Here is a 13,966-nt window from a genome sequence, read left to right as displayed (position 1 = left end):
CACATTGCACTCTGCTGGAGGAAATCTGATATGTCAAGCATTGTATAATTGTTTGATCTGAAAACTTGGAGCCGAGATGTCTGGATGACGGGATTCTTGCTATTGCTTTGAGACCAGAGTTAATTGCTAGAATTTGCAAGTATAATGTATTTTATTTCTGTAGCTTCCTGACAAGATGCAAGATCAAAAGGGCTGCTAAACTCTGAGTTTCTGTTAGCCTGGGAACTAGAGAAAAAATGATGTAATCTGAAATGACTCAGTAGTACTGTTTTATCAATTTAAGGACAGAGAGAGAGACTTAGAGCATTTTGCATTTGTCTTCAGAACATCCAACATCACCATCACTGTCTTGTTCTATATGTGAATTTATTTTAGAACTGTGTTTGCCCTTAGATATAGATAGGAAATAGGAAGATTAGACTAGTTGTTTTTCTGTTCTGATGTCAGAACTATTCTACTGTATTCTTTTAAGCATTTTCCTGTGATCTCTGAACTCTTGACTAGCACTGTGTAGTAAGAAGTATTGTCTTGTGTTTTTATTATTTATTATTAAATATTTTTGAACCTTTCAACTGTGGCTGTTTTACATAGAGATAATTTAAGCTCTAGAATACATTGCATGTATATAGTGATACTGGCCAAGCCACTCCAATAAGCCTTGCTGTTCGGTTACACTTACCATGTGGATAATAATATTGCACAGTAATTATTGGACACCCTTTGATAAGGGCCTTGTTAGTAGTTGATATCAGTGGTTGGTGGCTGTGATTACTACCTTATAGCCTGGCAGGAAGGGGCATAGCTGGGGAACCTGTGCCAGCCTTCCCCAGGAGTGTCTCTGTGTTTGTATATAACTCATATCTTAAAGAGTGTGTGTGTGTGTGTGTGTGAGCTATTGGGGCAGGGACACAAAGCATTGGCTGGACAGAGAGGGTGCTGGAGATTTTAGCTTGACCACTAGGCTGAGATCAGTACCCTATAGCTATGCCAGTGGGCAGTCTTATTGGGGATCTGGAGAAAAAGGGAGAAACCAGCTCCAGACTGACTATGATCTGTGTGTGCTCTTAAGGGAAATTGTACTTTACTGTGTGTGTATTTGTGTTAGTGGTGAGGATTGAGGCTCCTTGATTGCTGGGCCAGTGCATGGGTGTCACAACAGCTATGTAAAAATACCAGTTCAAGTTTTAAGGAATACACTTCATTAAGTCCAGGTGGTAAAAAAGCCTTAAAATACAGAATCCATTTATTTTCACATCTTTCCATAATATTCAAAAGATCGCCTCCTCTCACAGGATTATAAATATTCTCAAAAATACAAAATTTAAAGCAATGTGTTTCATCATTCTCTAAAATATGTTTATATAAACAATTATTACAATTAAATGAACGTGAAGCTAACGTCCTTAATAAAGGGCTGACATTCATCATTCTGACTACCTTAGTTAATGTTTCGCGGACAATTACTGATTTTAAGCTGTTTGTCTGTAAGCTTAATCAAAAGGTTTTTTTCAAACAGCACATCTCCATAAATCTTGGAACACATGTGATTATAATTTGATATTCCAGTTATTATATTTTAGTGAGTTTGATTACTTTGGTTTAACTATTTCTTTTAATTATTTGTATTAGTACTGATACAATTAATCATATAGTTGATAGTTTTGCAACTGTATTTTACCATAATGACCCAGGTCATGAATGAAAAGGCTAATCTGCCTAATTAAACAAACAAACAATGCATTTATTTATTATTCACTACAATTTGTTTACCATGTAGGCTCCACAGAGACAATGACCCCTTTAAAAGGGAGATCAAGGATGAGTACCATACTATAAAATGTAACACTGCATGCATGGTACCAGCAGGAAAGAAATATATTACAAGGTAATACATGCATTGCCAACATTTAAATTGATTAGACAATTAAAATGTATTCATGAAAGGTCAGACAAAAACACTGTAGTATGATGTAGCACATTTGTATTTATACATCATCTACTGATTCTAACAATTATTTATTGAGTAAGTTAATGTTACCAAGCTGTATACTATATTCAGACTTTACATGTTCACATGTAATGGTTATGCATACTTAGTATATTCATAAGTAAATTCACAATTTATTGATTTGTTTTGGTTTTAATGAATATTAACAGCTTTTATATTTTTATTTTATTTATTTTCATGCTTCCTAAATAATGGTTTAACTTAGTGGTTAACTTAGTGTTTTAAATTAAATGTCATAAATGTTTTAAATACATAAATATTTTTGATTGGTTAGTTTAAATTATTTTATAAAGAGTTTAATTGGTCTCTTTGTAATTGTCTGTGGGATAAAAGGAGCTTGGTTAATGGTGACTGTACATCTGATGAAGTCTGGTTTCAGACGAAAAATGCGGTGATAAGTTAATGTGTTTAATCTATGTGTGTTTTACAGTTGTCTCAATATATAAAAAAACCTCTTAAACCGAAGTTGGAGTCATCCTTCCACTTGTGCTTTTTTGGTGGTTATTAGTTCTTTTTGGCATGTCCTCTCCGATTTCCTGGTTATGCATACTTATGTAATGTGTAAATACAACATGTTCAGTATGCAGAACATGTCTAGATAACTCCTGGATATACTTACCTGACTTTTTAAACAGGTATTTTTGGTACTGTATTGTTTGGATGACTTGCTTTTCTGCTATACCATATCATTTGAGACAGTCTCACAAAGTAGAAAATCACTGATATATAACTTGCATGAAAAACTTTGCAATCATGGTCTTATATTAGTTAGAGGGGAGCAGGAGGTAAAGCCCACATATTCCATATTTCATATGGTGATTGCAATGGGGACTTTGCTCCACACTACTGTAGATTTGATCTAGGACACTCCCCCAGTCCCATCTCTTTACCGCATTATATCTAATAAACCCTTTCTGCACTTGATTTTAGTCCTTTTTAATTTAATTGCATTTTTCAAACTCTGTGCGGTCTAATATTGCTACCTACTCATGTGCTAGCTTGCACTGCATGTGAATTGTTTTTACTACTGTTTTTGCTACTTTTCTGTAAAAAAAAAAAAAAAAAAACTGTAAGCCTGTTTCCTATCTTTCCTGTAACTAGTGTTCCAGATACAGATTTGCTGTATCCAGGACTGTTTGTAAGCTTCTGAGCCCCCCAAGCCTTTCTGTGTTGGAGGGAAGCCTTCTAGCTTATCAGTGGGAGTGGAAACACCAAAGGTGGGGGTGTGTCCATATTCATTAAGGATATCCACACCTCCAGGCTAGTTGCTCAGCATAATGCATCCAAAGTTATCCAAGTGCAACTAACTCTTGGCAAAATTGCAATCCAAATTGTAACTTGCTACAGATCCCCCACCATGCCCCAGGATTCACACTCCTCTTTTCTTGATGTACTGGAAAATATTAGGGTTCAACCAAACACCCTAATAATGGGCGACTTCAACTACCCCACCATTAACTGGGAAAACTACTCGTACCAACTCCTTAGCACAACGCTTTCTGGAATTCATAAACTCCAATGCCCTAGATCAACTTATCCACACCCCCACCAGGGGCAACAATATCCTAGACCTAGTCATTACCAACATGAGTGACTGGTGTTCCACACCTGAAGTCAACTCCTCGTTGGTCCGATCCGACCATAAGCTAATCACCCTTGATATCCACATCCCTCCCCCACCCCCCATTAAGGAAACCACAGTAAAAAATTTCTCCAAAGCCAACTTCATGCTTCTTAAGACAGAAGTAGTGAACTTCATGACACCCATGCAGATAGACAATACGGTTGCAACTGCTGAATCCTACACAAATGCACTCTATAAGCACTTACATGAGTGCATGGATCGTGCTATCCCAAACAGAACCAAGATGCTATCCTCCAAAAAAAGGAAGCCAATCTGGTGGTCCCCTGCCATAAACAAACTGTACAACAGAAGGAAGAAACTGTTTCAAAAGAGAGTAAAATCCCATGAGTGGAGGAGCTCCCTGGTCAGCCTCAGTAAGAAGCTGAGATTCCTTATAAGATCCTCCATAGCTAGCTACGAAAATAAAATCGCCACTAATTCCAAGGAAAACCACAAAGCATTCTATAGCCATGTCAAGAATCTCAATGGCAACACTCAGATCTGCTCTGAGTTACAGCACAAAGGCATGAAAATTACAGAACCAACTGATATTGCCAACATCCTGGCAGATAGGTTCAGTGCTAACTTTACCCCCCACCCCCTAAAGGGCCCATATCTATACAGGAAGAATGTAGAGTCCTGGTAATCACAACTACGCAGGTCAAAGCTGCACTCTCTAAAACCAAAAACACAGCATCCATGGGACCGGACAACATCCCAGGCTGCGTTTTACAAGAACTTCAGAATGAACTGGCTCCCCACTTAAGCACCATGTTCAATAATAGCCTCGCATCAGGCTTTGTGCCCTCTGAATGGTTCACAGCAACAGTTATCCCACTCCACAAAGGGGGAGCCACCACTGATCACAGGAGCTATAGACCTATTAGCCTGATGAGCCTGGTCTGCAAAGCCATGGAACGTATCATCATGGAACTCATAAACAAAGACATTGGTAACCTCCAAACTCTGGATCCCACCCAGTTCGGGTTTGTGAAAGGCAGATCATGCCTCCTGAATCTGATTGACTTCTTTGAGGCAGTCACCAAAGCCATAGATGAGGATAAGGTGGTTCACACAGCCTATCTTGACCTCGCCAAGGCCTTCGACACCATCCCCCATTCTGGAATTATAGCTAAACTCAATAAACTAGGCATAAATCCTTACATCACAAGATGGGTTGCCAACTGGCTCACTGACAGAACCCACACTGTAAAAGTTGCAGACTCCAAATCTGACCTCAAACCAGTGACAAGTGGAGTACCACAGGGTTCCATCCTGGGACCGCTCCTGTTTGGTATCTACTTCTCTGAAGTACAGGCTAACGCAGAAGGCCTCTGGCTAACGAAGTTCGCAGATGACTGCAAACTAGGAGCCATAGTCAAGTCCCCAAATGATGTGAACATCCTACAGAAGGGCCTCTCTGAGATAGATGCCTGGTGTCAGAGCCATGGCCTCAAGCTCAATGCCAAAAAGTGCAGTGTCATCCCCTTTGGTAAAAACTCTGTACCCATTAACTACCACATAAGCAGCAATCTACTTAACACCGAATGCATGATAAGAGACCTTGGGACCCAGGTGGACAGTAGTCTCTCCTTTAATAGTCACATCGCCACAGTAGTCAGGAAGTCCTTCCACGTGGCACACCTCATCATAAAAGGGTTCTCATCAAGGAAAAAAGAAGTCATCGTTCCCCTCTACTCGACACTCATTAGACCCACTATAGAGTACAATGCCCCTTTTGGAATGTACCTCACAAGACATCTGCAGCAGCTGGAAAGGCCACAGAAGTACCTCACAAAGAGGATTACTGGACTCAAACAAATGCCCTACACTGACCGCCTCAAAAAACTCCAGCTTTACTCCATAGCATATTGCCTAGTCAGAGGTGATCTCTGCCTAACATGTAAAGCTATGTCAAACCCAGAGCTGTTGGACATGCTACACCTAAAGAAATCCCAATCCCTCCGAGCTACACTCTAGGGACCTAAACCTTGTCACCACAATAAACAGGGCATGCTGGAGGGATAGATTCCTATCCCAGAGACTTCCCATACTCTGGAACAGGCTACCCATCTATGTCAAGCAAAGTTCTTCATTAGCACTCTTCAAGAAAAATCTTGATGAGTGGATGGGAAATAGGAAATACACCCCAGGGATCACTTCTGTGTCTCTGCTCGACAGTGGCACAGGAAAATAACTTTCTTGGGTGGCATAAGCCAGGAAACCTTGTTGGCTAGGCTTACGTAGGCCCTTGGGCCGATAGCCTAGTACCTACCTATGAACCTATGAACCATAAAAAAGTCAGCAATCATCTGGCTTGATCAGTCAGGTGTCACTGAAAAGTGACTCTGAAACAAACCAAATCCGATTTTGTAGCCCTGTTTCTGAAAGAAGAAATAAGAGGTGCATTTCTTAATACTAGGAGTGAGAATTCCACAACCTAGGTGCTACCAGTGAAATGTACCTCACTGTAAGGTACTTTCCTCATTTTGAGTCGGAAAAAGCCCATGCTCCATGCCGTTCCATGTTGAAAGGGCCTGTCATGCATTCATTACTAAGAATTTTTAAAGTAATAGCTGTGATAAATAATTATGAATTTTATTAATTCATCAAAAAAAAATGATTAAGTATAAATCAACAAATTTAACTATCCCATGAGCTTCATAGTTGAACTAAGCAGTTAGTGTTACACATTTTTCCATTTGCTTCACATTGTGAGAGATGGTGTTTTACATTTTGGAGATGCAAGGTTGAAAGTTTCACCTTTATGAGTTCTAGAAACATCCCCCTGAGCTGATGTTAAACTGTATGGTCCTTGACGTTTTTTTTTTTTTTTTTTGAAGGAGGGTCTGTTTCTGTGATGTCTGCAAGGGCTGTGTATAGTCAGTTCTAACTCATATTTTCATTTTGTTTATAGTGTCACACTTCTGCTCAAACTAATCACCAAACCTAGAAACAAATTTCAGCTGACTCCTCTTGGGCAAACCTGGCTAGTCTGTGATACTTAAAATCCTTTCAATTAATATCATACACCTTACAAAAGTGATAATCACCCTGCTTTGTTGCAGAATTTGTATATGCAGGTTTTAACAATCATCTGTTTTATTTCATCATCATCATCATCATCATCATCATCATCATCATCATCATCAACTCCCGTTTTCCCATTTTCTACATGGGGTCACAGTGTGTCTTCCACTGTTGCCACCACTGTTGATTAAATGCCACTGTTGCAGGTCTTCCCACATATAATCCATCTCTTTGCTGGATGTCATCATTTCCTCTTGCCTTCTACCTGTCTCTCCCAAATCTTCTTCATCAAATCATACTTTGCTTTCTTACACATGCCTGAGCCATCACACCTCCAGGACCATAAAATTTAGCTGTGGCATCTACCCAAACCCAGACCCAGCTTAGCATATTTAGGCACCAGACAGCTTCTTTAAAACCACCATCTCATTCACAGCCCCACCCTGACCTTCATTTATACCATACCAATTTATGAAGTATTTATAACAAACTTCCTGAAATGCATGCAGGGGAAGCACCACACACTCCAGACATCTTAGGTGCTACAGAAACTTGTCTCTGTCAGGAAAGAGAAAAATGAAGACATTGCCCCATCAGGCTATAATATTATCAGATTAGAGAGAGCAAAAAAAGTTGGTGGTGCCACTATTTAAAAAAAAAACACACACACACTAGATACCTCCCTTCCCCCACACTTTGTCAACTACCTCTTACTCATAAATCCTACTAATCACAGGAAAACTAAATACTCAAAAGACTATCTCAGTCATGGGTATAAACATACCTCAAGGGTAACAATGCTAAAGTACTGGAAGATATTCTCTCCTGAGCCTCCTCAAAATCACTCATGAAACTATAATATTGGAAAATGTTAATATAGATTATAGTTTCATAGTTTCATAGTTTCATAGTTTAGTACTAGGCTATCTGCCCTGGGGCATTTGCAAGCCTAGCCCTAGAGATGTGGCTTTCGCCACCCCATGTAGTGGTACTAAGGTGTATTGAATAAATTTAGAATATTGTGCCTTTGTCTAGTAGTGACACATTGAAGACCCCCTTACTTATTAAAATTAGTTTACTGTGCCTCTGTCAAGTAGCGACACAGGGGTGACCCCCAGGGTAAACCTACGATCTCCCATCCACTCATCAAGATTTCTCTTGAAGAGAGTCAGTGAGGGGCTCTGCCTAACATGAACTGGGATTTTGTTCCAGAGTATGGGAAGCCTCTGAGTTATGAATCTGTCCCTCCAGCATGTTCCATTCATGTTTGTACTGAGGTTTAAATCTTTGGCTCTCGTGGTTCTTATGGATTTGGATTTTTTGAGGTGGAGTATGTCCATCAATTCCTGGTTGGACATGACCTTGTCCGTCAGGCACAGATCACCTCTGAGCAGGCAGTATGCTACTGAATAGAGCTGGAGTTTCTTTAGCCTGGTAGCATATGACATATGTTGGAGACCCTTGATCCTCTTGGTGAGGTACTTCTGGGGTCTCTCCAGCTGTTGTAAGTGCCGGGTGAGGTACATACCAAATGGGGCATTGTACTCAATCATGGGCCTGATAAGGGAGGAGTACAGGGGCATGATGACCTCCTTTGATCTGGATGTGAACCATTTCATGATAAGGTGGGCAAGGTAGAAAGTCTTTCTAACCACTTTGGCAATGTGGGTGTCAAATTAGAGGTCACTATCAACTTGGGTCCCCAGGTCTCTGATTACTTTTTCGGTACTCAGTGGGTTACTGTCTATGTGATAATTTGTGGGTACTTTGTTTTTCCCAAAGGGGATGACTATACATTTCTTGGCATTCAATTTAAGGCCATGATTCCGGCACCAGTTGTCCATTTCGGTGAGGCCTTTCTGTAGGATGTATGTGTCAGCTGGTGTATCGACTATGGCGCCTAGTTTGCAGTCATCTGCGAACTTTGTCAGCCACAACCCTCCCATGTTTGCTTTCACATCTGAGAATTAAATGCCGAACAAGAGGGGTCCCAGGACAGAGCCCTGTGGGACACCACTTGTGACTGGCTTTGAGTCTGACATGGCTCCCGCAATCTTGACTTTATGGGTTCTGTTCTTTAGCCAGTTTGCAACCCATCTTGTGACATATGGATTTACATTTAATCTGTTTAGGTTATCTATGATCCCCGAGTGGGGTATTGTGTCGAAGGCTTTAGCCAAGTCCAGGTAGGCTGTATGGACTGCCTTGCCCTCATCAATGGCTCTAGTGACTGTTTTGAAAAAGTCACCCAGGTTCAAAAGGCAGGATCTGCCCTTTACAAAGCTGAACTGGGTGGGATCAAGTGTCTGTAGGTCCCCAATGTCGTTGTTTATGAGTTCCATAATAATTCTTTCCATAGCTTTGCAAACCAGGCTGGTCAAGCTTATGGGGCGGTAGTTCCCAGGGTCTGTAGTGGAGCCTCCATTGTGGAGTGGGACCACTGTTGCTGTACGCCAGTGTTCAGGTACATATCCTGTAGTAAGGCTAAGGTTAAATAACCTTTTTATATGCGGGTTTAGCTCCTCTTGGAGTTCACGTATCACGCAGCCAGGATACCATCAGGTCCCATAGATGCTGTGTTTTTTGCTTTGCTGAGGGTGGTTCTCACCTGGACATCAGAGATGACAGGGAGGTTACATTCAGCTGGGATGAGTATTTCTTCTTTTGGAGGTGAGGGAGGGGAGAAATTTGCACTGAACCTGTCTGCCAGAATGTTGGCAATATCTGTGGGTTCGGTAAATTTTTTGTCGCTGTGTACTAACTCTGAGCATATCTGAGGGTTTCCGCCCAGGTTTCTAACATAACTGAAGAATGCTTTGTGGTTATCTTTAGTGTCCTTGGCGATTTTTCTCTCAAAGTTGGCCTTGGATGGTTTTATGAGAGAACGTAGATTTCTACCAGTGCTGATCAGAGATGCCTTCCCTTTATGGGATTTTGCTCTGTCTTGCAGTAGCTTCCTTCTTTTGTTATACAATTTGTTTATGGCTGAGGTCCACCAGACAGGATGCTTTCCTTTGGTGTTGAGGGTCTTGGTTTTATTTGGGATTGCACGATCCATGCATTCTTGGAGATGTCCGTAGAAAGCATTTGTGTAGGATTCAGCATTGTGGGATGTGGTTTCCATTGGCCCTGTGGGCTTAAATGATACCATCTCAGTCTTGAGAAGTGTAAAGTCGGCTTTTGAGAAGTTTCTCACTGTAGTCTTTTGTGCTGGGGGTGGAGGTGGTAAATGTATATCCAGGGTGATTAGTTTGTGGTCAGATCTCACCAGTGAGGGGAATACTTCCGGTGTGGAGCATTTTGTCCCCATGTTTGTGATGATCAGGTCTAGTATATTATCCCCTTGTGGGAGAGGTGACTAGCTGTTCCATTGCATTTGAGTTTATGAATTCCAGGAACCTTTGGGCTAGGGTGTTAGGGCTAGAATAGTGCACCCAGTCTATGTTAGGGTAGTTGAAGTCTCCCAATATGATGGTATATGGTGAGACATTCATATCTTCCAATGTCTTCAGGAAGGCTGAGTGGGGTTCTTGAGATTGGGAGGGTGATCTGTAACATGCAACCAGTTGCATAGCAGTTTTGCCTATGGTTAGCTGCACCTGGATGGTCTCCGATGCTTCATGAGTTGCTACTAACCTGGAGGTGTGGGTATCCTTGATGAATATGGACACTCCCCCTCCCTTTGTGGTTCGGCCCGGGTTTTCGGGCCGAAAAGCATGATACAAGGTAAAGCCTGGTAGCGCTGGGGTGCTCTTGGGAGCCTTGAACCAGGTCTCAGTTACAGCACAGACATCGATGTTCTCCATACTGAGGAGTGCTTCGAGAGCCTGCATCTTGAGATTTAGACTTCTGGCGTTGAGCAGCATTACCCTTAATTTTTTTCCATTTTTGTTTTCTAAGGAGGTGGGTTCGTCTTTTGAGCCTTACCTAAAAAAGGCACTATGGGGGTGGCAAGAGCCTTAGCCAATATCCGGAAGCCCAGTGGTGACAGGTGCAAGCTGTCCCTTGCGAAGCAGCATGGCTTGTCCAGCATGTCATCCCAAGCAGACAGACATTGGATCCCCCTAGAATGACACCAGTAATTGAGCCAATTATTAAAGCTGATCATCTTGTCTTTGTATTGTGGCATCATTCTTGGTGAGGGCAGGATGCTGCTCAGGGTCAGGGTCATACCAGCCTGGGCTACATAATCAGAGAGCTCCTCTATGTCTCTTTTCATGTAGTCCAAGGAGGTACATCTCAGTCTTAGCAAACCATATAATCTAAAATCCAACCAATAATACACATCTGTACAAGTTCACCCAATTTTCAACCACCCCAACTAGATATAACAAAACTACAGCCAGACAATCAGCCCTTGACTGGATCCTAACATTCTCTCCAAAAAAATCATCCCATGGAACTCTGTTGTACAGCCTATGTGATCACTTACCAATCTATACCATAAGTTACTAAAGCAGCAATCCCAAAACACATCATTACAGCCTGGCAAGAAAATGTACTACTTTTCATGAAGGCACTTTTATAAATACACTACATCTCCTTAACTGTGAGTCAGTAAAGACTTTCACCATTGGTGATGCTGTCTCTAATTTCAACAAAATCTTTTTAGGTATTCTAAACCCATAAGTCCCCCTCAGAATAAAAACAGTCAAAGCCTACACTGCCCCATGGCTATCCTTAGCAACTGACCAATTCATGAAACAAACTGACCAAGCATGGAAGGTCTGGACAAATAAATAAATAAATAAATAAAACAGTTCCTACTTTACTAGTACATAAGCAACTAAGAAACCGAACAGAACAGCTTATCACAATAGATAAGAAAACCTACTACTCAACCAATCAAAGCATATAGACCAATAATCCAAAACTGTTTTGGGCCTTATTCAGTAAACTGTTAAATCCAAAAATAGCTATACAGTCAACACCAAACACACAGAAGTAAAAAGATACCACAGCCAACTAATTCACTGCTCTCTTTCTACAGACAGTACAATCATTAACCAACCAAGCAATTAATCAAGTTCGTGAGGTCCTTACTCAATCAAAAAACCTCCTTCAACATTTCTTCTTTCAACCAGTTCCCACAGATACCATAACAAAAAAAAACCCTCCAAAAATTAAGGCCTACTACAACTACTGCTGACAATTTACCTGGCAAATAACATAAAGTAGCAGCTGAGGCTATTGCATATCCAGTTTCATTTCTGCTAAATTGATTCAGATCTGAAAATAAAGTTCCCTCACTATGGAAAAAAAACATTCATTATTCCAGTGAACAAGAATGGAATCAAAACAGATCTTTCAGACTATAGGCCAACTTCCATTTTATTTCCCTTATCAAAAATATTAGAAAAAATGTATTTATATGCAACTTCTCAACTATCTAATAGATAACCAGCTTTTGTCATCAACCCAAACCGGCTTCCATCCTCATCACAGCACAACTACTGTTCAGCTGAACTTCGTTAATACTGTCAACAGCCACAAAAACACCTATTCTCGGCCATCTTCCTAGACTTATCCAAAGCTTTTGATGCTGCTTCCCACCAGAAACTCTTACATAAACTCTCATCCTTAGGGATCAACAACTCTTCACTGAACTGGTTCCATAGCTACCTCCAAAACAGAGGACAAGAAGTGAAATGGAAAAATGATTTCTATACCAACTTGTCAGTAACTATTTGGTGTCCAAGGATCTATGTTAGGCCCCATACTTTTCAACATATTCATCTATGACCTCTACACTGCTACAAAATATGCTACCTTAGCTCAATACACTGATGACTCGACCATAATCTGCTCTGCCAAATCTTGGTCTCTCTAAACTCCAAAATCGTACACATTAATCCTTCTTGTCAATTAAAACTAGCTAAATAATTCACAACTACTTCTAAATCCTAACAAAAAATACTGCTCCTCATCTCAAAACACATCTCTGCCAAAACAGCACTATTCACTATCACCTCTGCTAACAACACCATGACAGAACAAGCAAACCACACAAAATTATGGGATATCATCAATGACCAGTTGAAATTTGACTACCATGTATCACACATAGTTAAAAAAAGAGCATCAAAAACAAGGTATGTTACACTGATTAAAAAAAATTGACCTCACTGATAAAGCCAGAAGACATGTAGCCTCTGCTTCTTTACTGCCATAGGATCATAGGAAGTTACTAGGCTAATGACCCTAGGGCCCTTACAAGCCTAGCCAAGTTCTACTCTTATTTTCACTATCAGCACCAATTGCCCAATGCCCCTGTCCAAGAGGGACACAGGTGGAACGCCTGGGGTGAATTTATGGTTACCCATCCAATCGTCCAGATTGCGCTTGAAGAGGGCCAATGAGGTGCTTTGTTTGACATGAAGTGAGAGTCTGTTCCAAAGGTGTGGTAACCTTTGGGAGACAAATCTGTCCCTCCAGCAGGTTGTATTAATGTCACATACCAGGTTATTGGAGTGAGTGTGTACCATTTGATTTGCAGATATGCATAATTTCCAATAAAGCAGGGTCAAAGAGTGCCTTATTTGGAAGGCATAGATCACCTCTGAGTGGTCTATAGGAAACAGAATAAAGTGACAATAATTTCAGATGATCCACTTAGGACAGATGCTGAAAACCTTAAATTTTCCTTTCTGAACCTTTGTGGTTTCTCCAATTGCTGCAGGTGCTTGAAAAGGTACATACCAAAAGGGACGTTGTGCTCAATTATTGGCCTGATGAGGGAAGAGTACAGAGAGGTTATAACTTCTTTTTTTCTGGATGAGATGAGCAATACAGAATGCTCTTCTTACTATTGCGGAGACATGGTGATCAAAGGTATGTTTGCTGTCAACATGTGTGCCATCTCTCCTCTGTGCTGCCCCAATCATCACTAACCTTCAAATTTCACAACCGTTCATACTTGAGCAATGTTATAATAAAACAGCCACATTTGCAGTAAACTATAATAGACCAAACCACTGCCTAGCCTTCAGAGGATTAAACTGGTTAGAACTACGACATGACCTAACTGTTTCTCAGCTAACTACAAAACACAGACTTATCTTTAAGTGAGACAGCTGTCCAACCCTTAACAACGTAATACAACACTACTTCCCCAAAATACTTTTTACACACTAGAGAAAAATCACTAATCACCATAATGAGATCATCCAATACTGCAGATGACTCTCTGTATTCAAATAGTGCAGCTAAACTATGTAACCACATTCCACTGCCACTGAAATCCATTCAAAATGCAAACTCATTTAAAACCTAACTAAAACCTCACCTATCAAATCAATGGATCT

At 40.7% G+C, this 13,966-nt stretch overlaps 1 protein-coding gene across 1 annotated transcript in view; it reads right to left on the bottom strand.

The window, feature by feature from the left end:
- ZDHHC2 (zinc finger DHHC-type palmitoyltransferase 2) overlaps positions 1-13,966 on the bottom strand; it is a 1,463,314-nt gene that overhangs the window by 121,026 nt on the left and 1,328,322 nt on the right. The window lies entirely within an intron of this gene.

The sequence above is a fragment of the Protopterus annectens genome, chromosome 2.part1 (genome assembly GCF_019279795.1).
Source record: "Protopterus annectens isolate FY-2018-M chromosome 2.part1, PAN1.0, whole genome shotgun sequence".
NCBI lineage: Eukaryota > Metazoa > Chordata > Ceratodontiformes > Protopteridae > Protopterus > Protopterus annectens.
The sequence above is the reverse complement of the archived record's forward strand: the minus strand, read 5'-3'. Positions and strand labels throughout refer to the sequence as shown.